General features: G+C 38.0%; 1 protein-coding gene across 3 annotated transcripts in view; it reads right to left on the reverse strand.

Annotated features, from left to right (window-relative positions):
- Positions 1–12,212, reverse strand: part of adarb2 (adenosine deaminase RNA specific B2 (inactive)) — a 182,030-nt gene that overhangs the window by 104,656 nt on the left and 65,162 nt on the right. Inside the window, exon 1 of one of the 3 annotated variants that reach the window (XM_085939651.1) lies at positions 11,927–12,027. The exons of 1 other annotated variant lie outside the window; for it this stretch is intronic. The gene's annotated coding sequence lies outside the window, so the exon portion shown is untranslated. Of the gene's footprint in view, positions 1–11,926; positions 12,028–12,212 lie in introns of those variants that run through there. One more of the 3 variants, XM_085939649.1, reaches the window with a different exon arrangement.

The following is a 12,212-nucleotide window of genomic DNA, read 5'->3' on the forward strand; positions in this document are numbered from 1 at the left end:
TAATTGATTTTCTTAATGCCTTAACATCTTCCAAACTTTAATTGAGATTCTTAATTGCTCTCATAATTGCACCTCATTAATTACTCAGAAGAGTACAGAATTAGTCAGAGATCAGCCTAAACTGATAAGACACAATTATGTCGCCGGAAGCAGGTTTTTAATCAAGATTCGAATATTCAAACACAGCCCAGTAAATTGTCATAATGAAAGAACTTCATCTTTTTTGTCCACCTTTCAAATGCAATTCATTTTGTGCGTGCGTGTGTGTGTGTGTGTGTGTGTGTGTGTGTGTGTGTGTGTGTGTGTGTGTGTGTGTCTGTATGTGCACTTGTGTGTTTACTTCAAATATAATGAGGTTCCACAAACCAAACTTTTGAAGAGTAACATTTAGTGACTTATTTGAAGTAGATGAATAGCAAAGGCAATGAAAGATTCCTTTGAAGGAAGCAATGCCAAATACCAATCAAACATTTGCGAAGGTTAATGAATAACATTACCCCATGTCCAATAAATCTAAACTTGTACTTGCATAAAATGCATAATTTAGATAAGAAATAAATCAAACGCTATAGTACACAATCACGTGTGTAGAAAAACGCACTGTGCAATTTAGAACAAGTTTATTTATGGACTTCTTATTTAATCAGGTAAAAGCATTTTTGTAACTCTGAGTCCATCTTGAGTTTTTTTTTCTATGCTGAATGAATTAATACTTTTGCAATGATTTTAGACTACGCAGTGCTTTAAGAACTCTTTTGGGAAGTGATTTAGTTGTTCATCTATTTGTATCTCTTAAGCTAATGGCTCATCAATTTTCAAAGTGTCCTTCTTGACACATCTAAGTTCTAATGTCGGCATTTTCTATACTCCATTACTCCTTTCAAATGATCATTGGACTACTTAATTACATGATAGTTGAATTATAGCCTCATTGAGGTCCGCGACCTTGAAAAGAAGTTGCCATGTGACAAATGACAACGCAAGTGTTGAAAGCCAACGGCCGAGGCGGAATGATGCATTGTTTTGAGTGGGCGTCAATGCTGCCTGGTCACTTTGAGGATATTGAATGGAAAGTCTTTTGAGCATCAATAATAGATTATAAAGAATAATAAACTTCAATGGCCACTTACAGAAAAAAAAAATCGGACTTGACAGTTTATTAAACACGCTAAAACCAAATTCAGTGTCACTGATGTCACATGATCAACTGATGTTATGTCCTTGTAGCTCTTTAATGTTTTCAAGAAGCGATTTATTGAATCTATTTTTCTTTTTTCTGCTTTCATAAGATTCATAGAAATATTACACAGAATAGGAATACTGATAGACGCACTAAAAATGATTATCCGTGCCGCATAATAGTTGTGCTTTTGATTTATAAGCCCCTTTAAAAACTATCAAGGACACCTTATAAGCAATAGTTGAATAGATAAAATATAATATATTGTTTTAAATTATACTCAATTTCGTAGATTCTAAAAAATTACAAGCAAAAAAAAAAGCTTTTGTATATTTTCTGTTCATTAATCAAGCAAGCTCAAAGAGTCACATTGCTTTATTTGGCAGTCCTGGTTAACCTGACTTGATGGAGTTCCTGCCCCATATCAGAGGCGCTACTATCATTCTTGATGTTCAACACCACCACCGAATCACTCCGGCAAGCAAAATCCCCTGAGATAGGTCTTTTTTTTTTTTTCCATAGCCAACATGTGAAATATTGCTTTGCTCTGTGTTCACTCTGGCGAGCAAAAAATCATTGCCTCTCTCTCGGTGTAAGGTTGACAGATGGCTATCCATACTGTGAGAAAAAAACAATGGCTTGGCACAATGAACAAGCAGGTCAGCCTGTTTTATCCCCTTTTCCCTTCCTAAAAAATTTTTTTTTTCAAATGATTTTTTAAAATTATTATTCCTAGCAAGGAATCTCAGAATTGAAAACTTGAAATTGATTTGCATATATGATTGGAGATAATCAGATAAGGATATATAAGGACAGGTGTCATGGGAAAAAAACAAGTCTGGTTTTGTTGAGCTGGAGGTAATTGAGTCATTTTCACATCATTTTAAGAACATTGCCAGACATAACCACGGGTTGCCAAGCATATGAATAGTATCAGATGAATTACTTTAATGCTAATTATATGGTGGGAGAACTACATGAGAAAAGCCTTTTCATGCTAAGCAATGACGAAAATAAACGTTAAGATTTTTTTTCATGATTCAATCAAATCCAATCAAAATGTATTTTTTAAAATAACAAGGTTGACCAAACTGCTGGGACATTTACATTTAGGGTAGAAAACAAAATAACACAGTTCCATATTTTTGGGGAGGCTCAATTTCATTTGTGTTTAGTCTCCATACCTCATCGAGTGAATTGAACATTTTGTAAGAACAAATAAAAGTGATTGTGTGACAAAAGTCAAATATAAAATAAAAATTGTTATAAAAAAAAAATCGGACTTGGCAGCGATGGAGTTGCGTGAGTCCGCTGTCAGCAAAATATCTGGTTTCTGCAAACGACAATGTCAGTCTGCTTATAGACAGGCTCTCTTCACCTGGTTACCAAGGGCGAAACTCTGTTCACTCAACCTTGAAATCACGTGTTTCGATCTGCTGAAGCGACATGGAATGGAAAAGCCATCACATGGAGGAGGATTTCACCCAAGAATGAGGGAGGCAGAAATTTGGAAAGTGTTTGGAAATCATAAAGGCTTGAAAATAACATCTCCAACTTTTTGTGAACCAAGTTTTCATATTGGGCAGCTCTGTGGGGTGCAAAAATTAATTTTTTGAAGAACCTCCAATGACCCTCCCCCCCCCCTCACATGAATTGGACAAAGACGCCATCTTGGATCTGTCCACCTGATAATCCCCACAGCTCAAGATGGGTAGGACATTAAACCAAGCAGACACTGTGCTCCTGGTACTCTCCAGCTAATGTCAGGCGAAGGCGTTTTGACAATGAGGAAATGGGTAGGTGACCCAGCTAGGCCACAACACTTATTGCTTTGACCCTCCCACTTGGCCCTGTCATTGTTTTTCAATTAATCCCGGCCACTTTGCAGCAAACGACATAGACAGATGGCAAGGTCTTTGTCAGGGTTCATGAAAGGGGCGAGGCAGATAGTGCTTACTGGTGGGGAAAAGTGAATTTTGGGGCTAAATGATACACAGCCATGAGCAGAGCAGCTGAGGCAGATTCCAAAGTGCTGATCTATTCAAAGTGCAAGGAACCAGGAAATAAGGTGGAGGAGTCTCCAGGTCTAGAGGATATTAGCTGGCTATGTCAAGGGAGAGTTGTGCATGATGAAGAGATGTAATTGAATTTTTCTCACAGTAAGTCCATGAGGATGTAAACTTTAATGTGGGGTGCAGCCCTTTCTTAAAAATATTGAAAAAAAAACTGAAAAACTTTTTTTTAATCAAGTCATTTCTGCCGCAACAGCTCAAATTGTGAGGAGAAAGAAAATTAAAAATGTTCTATTTTTTTTTATTTCATTTACATATTCTTAATAGAATAAAAGGAATTCTCAAAATGATCTGAACATTAAGTAGGTTGAAAATTTGAATGAATCAACCCTGTGTGCTACCTAGCAATGAGCCAAATACACAATCCAAATCACAATTTTTTTTTTTAATTTTCTTTTGCTAACCATATAAATATTTTGGGCTTTCATCCACGAAGCAGGTCCTATGTCCGCCAACAGCCCCAAAAAGTAAACGTTTAGTTCCGCTGAGATGAATCAGTCTGTTTGAGCCCATCGCTCAACTTTACGGCCCACTAAAGCAAAGGCATATGTGCTGTTAAGTAGCTCCCAATGATTGCTATAGTCCAGCCCTAACTTCTCCCTGGTGCTGAACTATTGATTTTGCATTACCAAAACATGAATCTTGTAAATAAGAGATGCACATGGATCCATTGGGTCGCCCCATTGTGTGTGAGAGAGAGAGAGAGCGAGAGAGAGAGAGAGAGAGAGAGAGAGAGAGAGAGAGAGAGAGAGAGAGAGAGAGAGAGAGAGAGAGAGAGAGAGAGAGAGAGAGAGAGAGAGAGAGAGAGAGAGAGAGAGAGAGAGAGAGAGAGAGAGAGAGACAGAGAGCGTTAAACATTAGTCGACACAAAGTGCAAAGCTTCATTTGAGGCGTAATTATCTTTTGCAGTCAAGTGCAGTGAGGGGACAAATGGGAGCGCCAGAGGTGACATCGATCCCCTGTTGGTGGACGATAAAGGTCAAACCTTGGAGCCAAAGGACCATTGAGGAAAGAAACAGACACTAATAATCACTAACAAATACGGTTTAATTTGTATCCAAAGTTGCCTCTAAAATGGAAATATGCTGCATTAATTAAATAAATAAAAATATATATATATTATATATATTTGTAGAAGTACGCCTTTTTTATAAATACATCCGATATATATCTTAAAGTGAATTAATTATTTTGAGCCTGCTTTAACCCTGGCTAAATGAATGGCAACAAAAAAAATATATATTTTATTTTTAAGATTTTCATTTCTTCTTTTTGCCTTTTTTATAGTGTGCCAAGTGGCTTTAAATTGCCAAATGCCTTCCATTACCTATAAAGAACTACGAGGTGTAAGCGAAGATACAAAAGAATGATAAATGTAGAACTGTAATACATCTCATGAGATTTCATCATTAAAATAAATTCAGTCCCCCTCAGGAATGAGAAACATCCTCGTGAATAAAGTTATGGTCCTTTAACAGATCCGATTCAATAAGTGAAGTCTGCCGCACAGTAAGTCACATTGATTCATAACAATAGCTTGCCGGTACAGTCGGCGGCTTCTTATAACACGGATTTTTCATCAAGCATTTAATGACACCGATAATAGTCTTGAAGACTACCAGGATAGAAATTCATTTCCGATTCTCAATAGAATTTCATCCAGCTGTTAGAGTATCTTTTCTCCTGGACCGGAGGGATTTATGAAAACCTCTAACAAGTCTGATTTATGTTTATTGGTCTCTAAACAGACAGGTAGTCAGTGCAGCTGAGGGAGCACTAAACAGAAGTACATAAAAACAATAGAGGAGGGATTGGATCAGCTCGACTGAAACACATTTGTCCTGGGGGGGGGGGGGGGGGGGAGTGCAGCAGCAAGCAAGGACAGTATATCTGGGAAATGGAATCCTTTGAGCACTTATTAATCAATAATCACATTTGATGGCATCAAAGCGTGATACAATTTATTTTCCTGCATCGGGTTTCACCTGGATAGCTTTTCCCCCATTCCTTTACAGGATTAATATCATATTTATGGAAAAGCAAAAAGTTCCTAGTTCCCATAGGAAATAATGACAAACATTTTAACAACGGTGAACCATATTAAAATTAAATTGTCAATTCTATTAATTTTCTAGTATTTTTATTTTGACTACACAGCTTTTCGCCTCCATGTCCTGCCAAGTCAATCTAATCTGCCCAGGGCCTTCGGAATCATTAGTGAAGTCTATGTAATTGAAACTCTATTAGCAATTGGACTGTGTATTTTTTGTTTTGTTTTTAACCAATCAGATTTAGTCTCACAGAAACAGTGAGGTATAGCACGGGACTCTTTTCAATAGTTTTGTTCTTAGTCCTACTTATGTATGAGGAGAACAAAACATCTTAGTAAATTTTCAATCGCAACATATAAAAGTGTTGACATCCAAAGCCTTTCTTATCTCCTAAATTGTTTTGGTCAAGTTATGCAAGTTGGACACTGGATGAGATTAAAACTGAAAGCTTTCCAGTTTTATTTAACTCCCATCCCGCTGATTCAATATGAAACATTTCTGTGCGCAAATGATAACTCAGTGCAAAAAGGTTGACATCAACAGTGACTGTGTGTGCGTGTCGTTTTGTCTCCAAGCCCTTCCATGCATGTTTGGTGGCGTGTTTGAATTTGATTTCACATGATGCTTGTGTTTCTAACCACATGTGCACAATATCACTCCTGACGGATGAAATCGTCTCCCATCCATACGCTATACGCTAATAATCCTTGTGTAATAGTTTCTCAGATGACCTCCTTGATTATGAAAAAAAATCAGCAAGGTCTTTAACTACATACGGCACTTGTGAACCTTTGTTTCGTTTAGCATTTCAAAGTGGAAAATCATCCTCACTCAGCTTTAATAGACATTGCATAGACATTGACACTGCCGGAGCTAGTGGGGGAACCGCAGGGGCAGTGACACCCCCCCGCCTCCCCAAGATGCCAGGCCAGATAATTGACTTTCGTGTATTTTATATTTTTCCATCTTTTTTTTCTCCACCTTTCCCATAGGAAATATATCAAGAATCTTTAACAGCATTTTCTGAAGAATTTTGTCCGTTTGTAAAAAAATAAAAAATAAATACTGCACCTGAGATGACCCCACCCAAAATAAAATAAAAAAATTCTACCTCCCCATATCTTTTCTCAGCCTACAGTTTTTCCTGCTTTTTCATCGAGTTGTTGAACCGCTCCAATTACAACTATGACTTCCCTCTTTTTCTTCCCTTCAGACTCTAGATGCTTGAAATGATTCCTCTTCTTTCTCGCACTGATAAGATGTTTGGAACCTCGCTGAGGAAACACGATTAGATCAGCAGCAATAAAGTCACTTCAGCCTTTTCTGAAAATAGCCACAGGGCACAAACTTCTTACAGTGGAAAATTGTAATCTACGAAAATGTTCAAACAGATGTTGATACTTCAAACCATGTTGTTCGTTCAAACAAAGCTTAGTTTCTGACCCTGCTTTGTTGGTTATCAAAAAAACAGATTTACCTTTGTCAACTTTTATATTGGTAACTGCACACATCCCCAGGAAGGGTGTGCACACTTTTGCAACCACTTTATCATTTTTTTTGTGTGCAAATGCAATGTTTATAAATGTACAATTTTAATGCCGAATTGTATTCTATGTTGTCGACTGTGCAATCGCATCACTTTAGATTGTTTGCATGGGTTTAAGGTCGTGAGAGTAGAAGAGCAATCGTACTTTGACTGCTGGTTCAAGGTTAATGCATCTTGCCTCACCTTTGCACACACACGCTTGTGATTGATGCATGCTCAGACACCATCCCCGAGGGATTAACGCGCGTCTCAACAACGTTTACCATCACTGACCTCTTGCGTCACCTTCTCACCAAAGCACGGGTTATATAAACTTTACTTTTCTCGAAATATGCACCTACTGATCTTTAAAGAAACGAGAATTTCTGCCACTTGGACAATCGAAGCATTCATTTGTCACCCATCTGTATGTAGCGCAAGTCAGGCCCTGGGGTGGTGCACACGCTGCATCTTTTTACACCACACGCGAGTCGATGCCGGTCCATCTGGACAAACGCGGCAAACGCTCTGCCCAAGGAAAACTATACAAGCAACTACTTTGTAAGTGTCGCAGGGGTCCCTTGTGTCCTCAAACATCGTAATGAGTAATGACGGTTAGTCCACTAAGGATCAGTCTTTCCGTGAACGCTGAAATGCAAGGACAACTAAATTCTGTTTAATAATGCAATATGTGAATATGACCAGCAGGCAATGTGGTAATGGACACAATGACCTTCACTTGGGTGATTTATAAAGCTTGTGTTTTTTTTATTTTTTATTAAATAAATATTGTTAGGTAACACGAGTTTAACATGCAAATAGTTTCCATCTAAATATATGTTCAATTATTTTAAACAAAGGAAATGTGACATAAGAACTACGAGAATTTTAGTGCACTCAAAGTTTTAGGCGCAATAGATGAGCTGGAAGAAAAATGGATGAGCAGAGTTTCAAAACCCAGCATGAAAGGACTGCACGTTCTCAAACCTGCCATATAACAATCAGTCAAATACAGCTCAAAGGTGGAGTTTGACATTTCAGCACATCCATTTATTTGTTTCACTCTAACAGCAGGTGTCGAGTCGATACGGGAAATTTTGGGCCAAAGGGCCAGCGTAAAAAGTGGATCGTCTCTTCTATGACTGGTTGAAGAGTGGCAGTGTGAGCCGGTTACAGCACAGGAAGTGTCAAGGCTAGGATTCATCATTGTTGGCACCTGACACATTTATTCGAAATGACAGAAGAACTGCGATGGCTTAAGGGGTCGTGTCCGCGGGGTAGTGACAGAAGGCTAGCAGGTCCAGGACAACTCTTGGACAAAGGAGGTTGGAAAACTACTGAATGAACTGTGCCTTATCTCAGTCATTCGTTGTACTCACAAATATTTTTGAAACAGATTCACTTAGTGTTTTCAAGTGCCTGTTTTTAATCAAACACAAATGATAAACCATGTTTTATTTGAATGACTGGAAAATTAATAAATATTAAAAAAATATATATTTGTATTAAAAATAAACAAAGGAAATATTTTTGGGTGTATTTTTCTAAATGTTTTTTTCAGTCTCATTAAATAGGAGCATTTTCTTCTCTGCAGGTCCAGCATTAGAAAACAGGTTCCAACTTTTTTGCCGGTTTACCCTAATTGGTTGCTTTCTAATTCTCTCTGTGTGCCTCTGGAAACAAGGATAGGTCATTGTCATTGTATTTTCCCCCAAAAGAATTTAACTGAATTGCTGATTACCTGACAAAAGAAAATGAAACCACAGCCATAGTTTTTTTTTTCTTCCCCAAATCGGAATTGACAGGGCATAGGTGGCTGGTTAGGTTCAATCCAGTATTGCTGATGAGCGGACTGATTTCTATTAACCTGCAGCCTTCAGATCAAACAGTCTGTTCCATTCGGATGCTGAGCAAGCGAGAGAAAATAAAGGAGAGAGCGAGATTGCCAGCAAATTTTATGACATAGAAAGTCTGGTTAATGGACTGGGAGATTCTTCCCTTCCCATCCCATCCAGGCTGGTGCGGAAATAATAGCAACCTGGTCAGTGTTGAGGAAAAATGGCTTCTCCCTGATAAGTCCCTCAGAGGAATGGAAAATTACAAAATTATTAGCAGCATGATCAATCATAGTATGTGCTCCTGCATGAAACATCCTCAGTTTTCTATGAGATTAGTTTTTCGAGAATGCCGGCCGACTTCACCTGCGCGATTATGGAATCACCGAGTGTCTCATTAGCACAACTGCATGATGGAGCATCCAAAGTTTATCCCAATTTTCAGATGAAGCGATTGTTGACTTGAGTAGATTTCAAATGATGTGGAAACGAGCAAGCAATCTCACGTCACAGATATTAAATGGACAGATGATGTCTCAGCAGAAACGATTTGGCCTCCAACAAACAAGAAGAACACAGTCATACGAGAAGCAAAATGAAAATTCTCATTTGTCTTCCCTTTAGAGATTATATGGAAATATTGAATACAAATTTCTGGAAAAATGTGAAAATATCCATCCATTAGTGATCTCATCAAAAAAGTCCATTTATGATCAATTCAATGTCCTGAGAATGACAATAACCACAAGCCAGTTTCTATATACATGTGCAAAAATGCAGTGCCGACTTTTATACTACAAAAAGGTTAAAAGGGGGGGAAAAAAAGAGAGATTGATGCTTTTGGGAAGAGATGGTAGTTATGTGGTGAAACAAGTCCTGTGATGAAAATGGGCCTTGTGATGAAAAGTAGACGGGAAAATCCTTTATATAAATTGTCTGTATAGAACGGGATGAGAGGTGAGGAAGACTCAGTGGGAGTAATGACCAGAGAGCTATAGGATAGTGTGTGTGTGTGTTTGTGTGTGTGTGTGAGAGAGAGAGAGAAAAAGAGAGAAAGCGGCACCGAGGGGCTGTGCGCTGATCACTCATGATGACACCTTAGAGGCCGTCCTGTAAGGAAGAAAAATGAAAACTATTATCGGCTCGCTGGGCTATGTTGGCTTTGATGTGTCAGCAGTTATTAGCCAGGGACACCACTCTTTAGGTCCAAAGGTGGTGACAAAAAAACAATGTTGCAGAGGAAAAAAAAAAAAAAGAGAGACTACAACCAGCTATTATATTTCTGATCACTGGTGCAAACTAGAATAGTGAATTCTTTGATTTTACCAACTAAATAAAGGATGGGAAAATTCTTAAAAAATGCATTGGTTTTATTTTTATAAACTGAAATTTATGATAGGGTATAGTCATTCCAAATGTAAATTGAATCTAAAAACTTCTCAATGCAGTCTGCTTGGAAATGAATAAGGATATATTCAAACTACAGAAGCTCTTTAATTCTTCATCCAATTGAGTTGGAAAAGACGGCAGTAACTGTTAAGTTAAACACCATGTATGCTAATCTCACTACTGAATTGAGATGTCATAAAGAATTAGTAAAACCTAATTTGCACAACTGAATGCAATGTAATTTAATATTAATTGAGGGTTATTAGACTCGGATGACTTTTATTGCCCTTTTTGTTATAAATACGCTAAACTATACAAATTTTCCTCTCCATCACCAATCCTACAAAAAACATTTAAACATTCCTTTAAGCCAGTTAGGACAAAAATTATGTATGAAATAATGAAACAATACACGTGACGTCACCGTAGCTTGCTTTCAAATGGAGCTAAAGGCTTATATTGCTGTTTTGTGAGGTTATACTACCATCTAGCGGTAAACTGTTGCAGTTTTAAACAACCACGCTGAAGAATAAAATTAGACACAATGAATGTTTGGATGAATTCTGATCGTTGTGTTGTTAAATAACCAACAGCAAATCGTATTTGGATTTATCAAACTTTACTTGAATCAATAAAAAAAATAGTTTGATATACTGCAATGTATATACCAGCATTGCACTCATTTAATTTCTTGTTTGCCATTATGGAACTTTATCTCCTCTATATCCATAAAATACAAGGCTACATTGAACATCACCCAATTATCATGTCCTAATAACTTGCCCAATGGTGCAGTTTATTCTGCAGGGTGACTGGTCAACCAAGACACACTCCATTAGCCCAAGTAAACCTTACTTTCCAATGCTACACAAAGCATACCTTATTTGTTTGGCATTAGCTTCTTCGTGTGAGATGGTATGCTATACCAACAGCAGCCATTTATCATACAATTTCGCCACAGCTATGCTCCACTTGCAGCGCCACTTCTAGCCTTCTATGAGAAGCCTTAGCAGCAAATAAATTAAACATGTGTCATTGAGCATGCTAAATGGCTTGCAACACATAATCATCGAAATAATTACAAGGCTGCCATTAAAGTGAGCGAGATGGATGACACGTGAACCGCGCTGGAAAAACTGGGGGTAATGGTGCAGAGGGGTTTTGCTTTTTTTGTGTGATTTCCTTACGTCATTTTTGTTCAGAATTGCAGGCTCAAAGTGTTGATGGACAATGGGGTGATTAGGACAATCAGGAAAAGCGGCAAAAATCTCACATCTCTTTTTGTCCTCCTCCATTTCATTAATCAGCATCTCAAGGCCCTCTGGAGTCTCTTCGTTTGTTCCCATATGGCAAACACCCCAATAAAGAAATCTGTTCACTACTTTTATGCCATTTCTTCACCTTATACGGTCTCTTTGTATTGGCATCACTGCTTTATCTTTTTATTTAATTTCAACCCAAACAAGGTAGAAAGAAGACATTATCAGTCTTCAATAAACATCATGTCGAGTTGGTTTAATTTCCTCCCTCTGGATCATAGCAGCTGTGCAAACCCAACCCCATCATAAAGGACTAATCTGAATGACAACTCCAAGCCAATAAGCAAACAATCATTGTGAGCCAATTGCACAATCCCAGTGAAATTGGAACATGATTTCCCTTGGGAGACAAGTTACAAGTGCACAATGCATTAGAGATCAGGTTTGTGGCACTCAATTACAAGCAGGAAATGTCATTTGAAAATACACGTGGTTATCCTTTGGCAACTGGGACAGGTTTCATGAATGTCAATATGGTCGGAATGAGATAGAAGATGAAGAAGCATTTATTGACATTGCTCGGGTTTGATGTTCATGAAACCTTGTCCATATTACCTTATTGCAGGGTTGGGCAATTCTGGTCCTGAAGGGCCAATGTCCTGCATGTTTTATGCATATGTCTCCCTCGTTGCAAAACACCTGAGTCTAATGGTCAGATAATAAGCAAGATCTGCAGAAGTTGGATAACACCGCCCCCTCGAGGACTGGAATTGCCCATTTTGTGGACACATACCTGATTCATTCAGAATGAACCATTATAATACAACCATTTTCTACACCACTTGTTGGATATTTTTATCCAATGAGAGAACACCAAATACACTAACTTTACCCAAAGTGA

Source organism: Syngnathus leptorhynchus, chromosome 19 (genome assembly GCF_054491065.1).
Source record: "Syngnathus leptorhynchus isolate UIUO chromosome 19, UIUO_Slep, whole genome shotgun sequence".
Lineage (NCBI taxonomy): Eukaryota > Metazoa > Chordata > Actinopteri > Syngnathiformes > Syngnathidae > Syngnathus > Syngnathus leptorhynchus.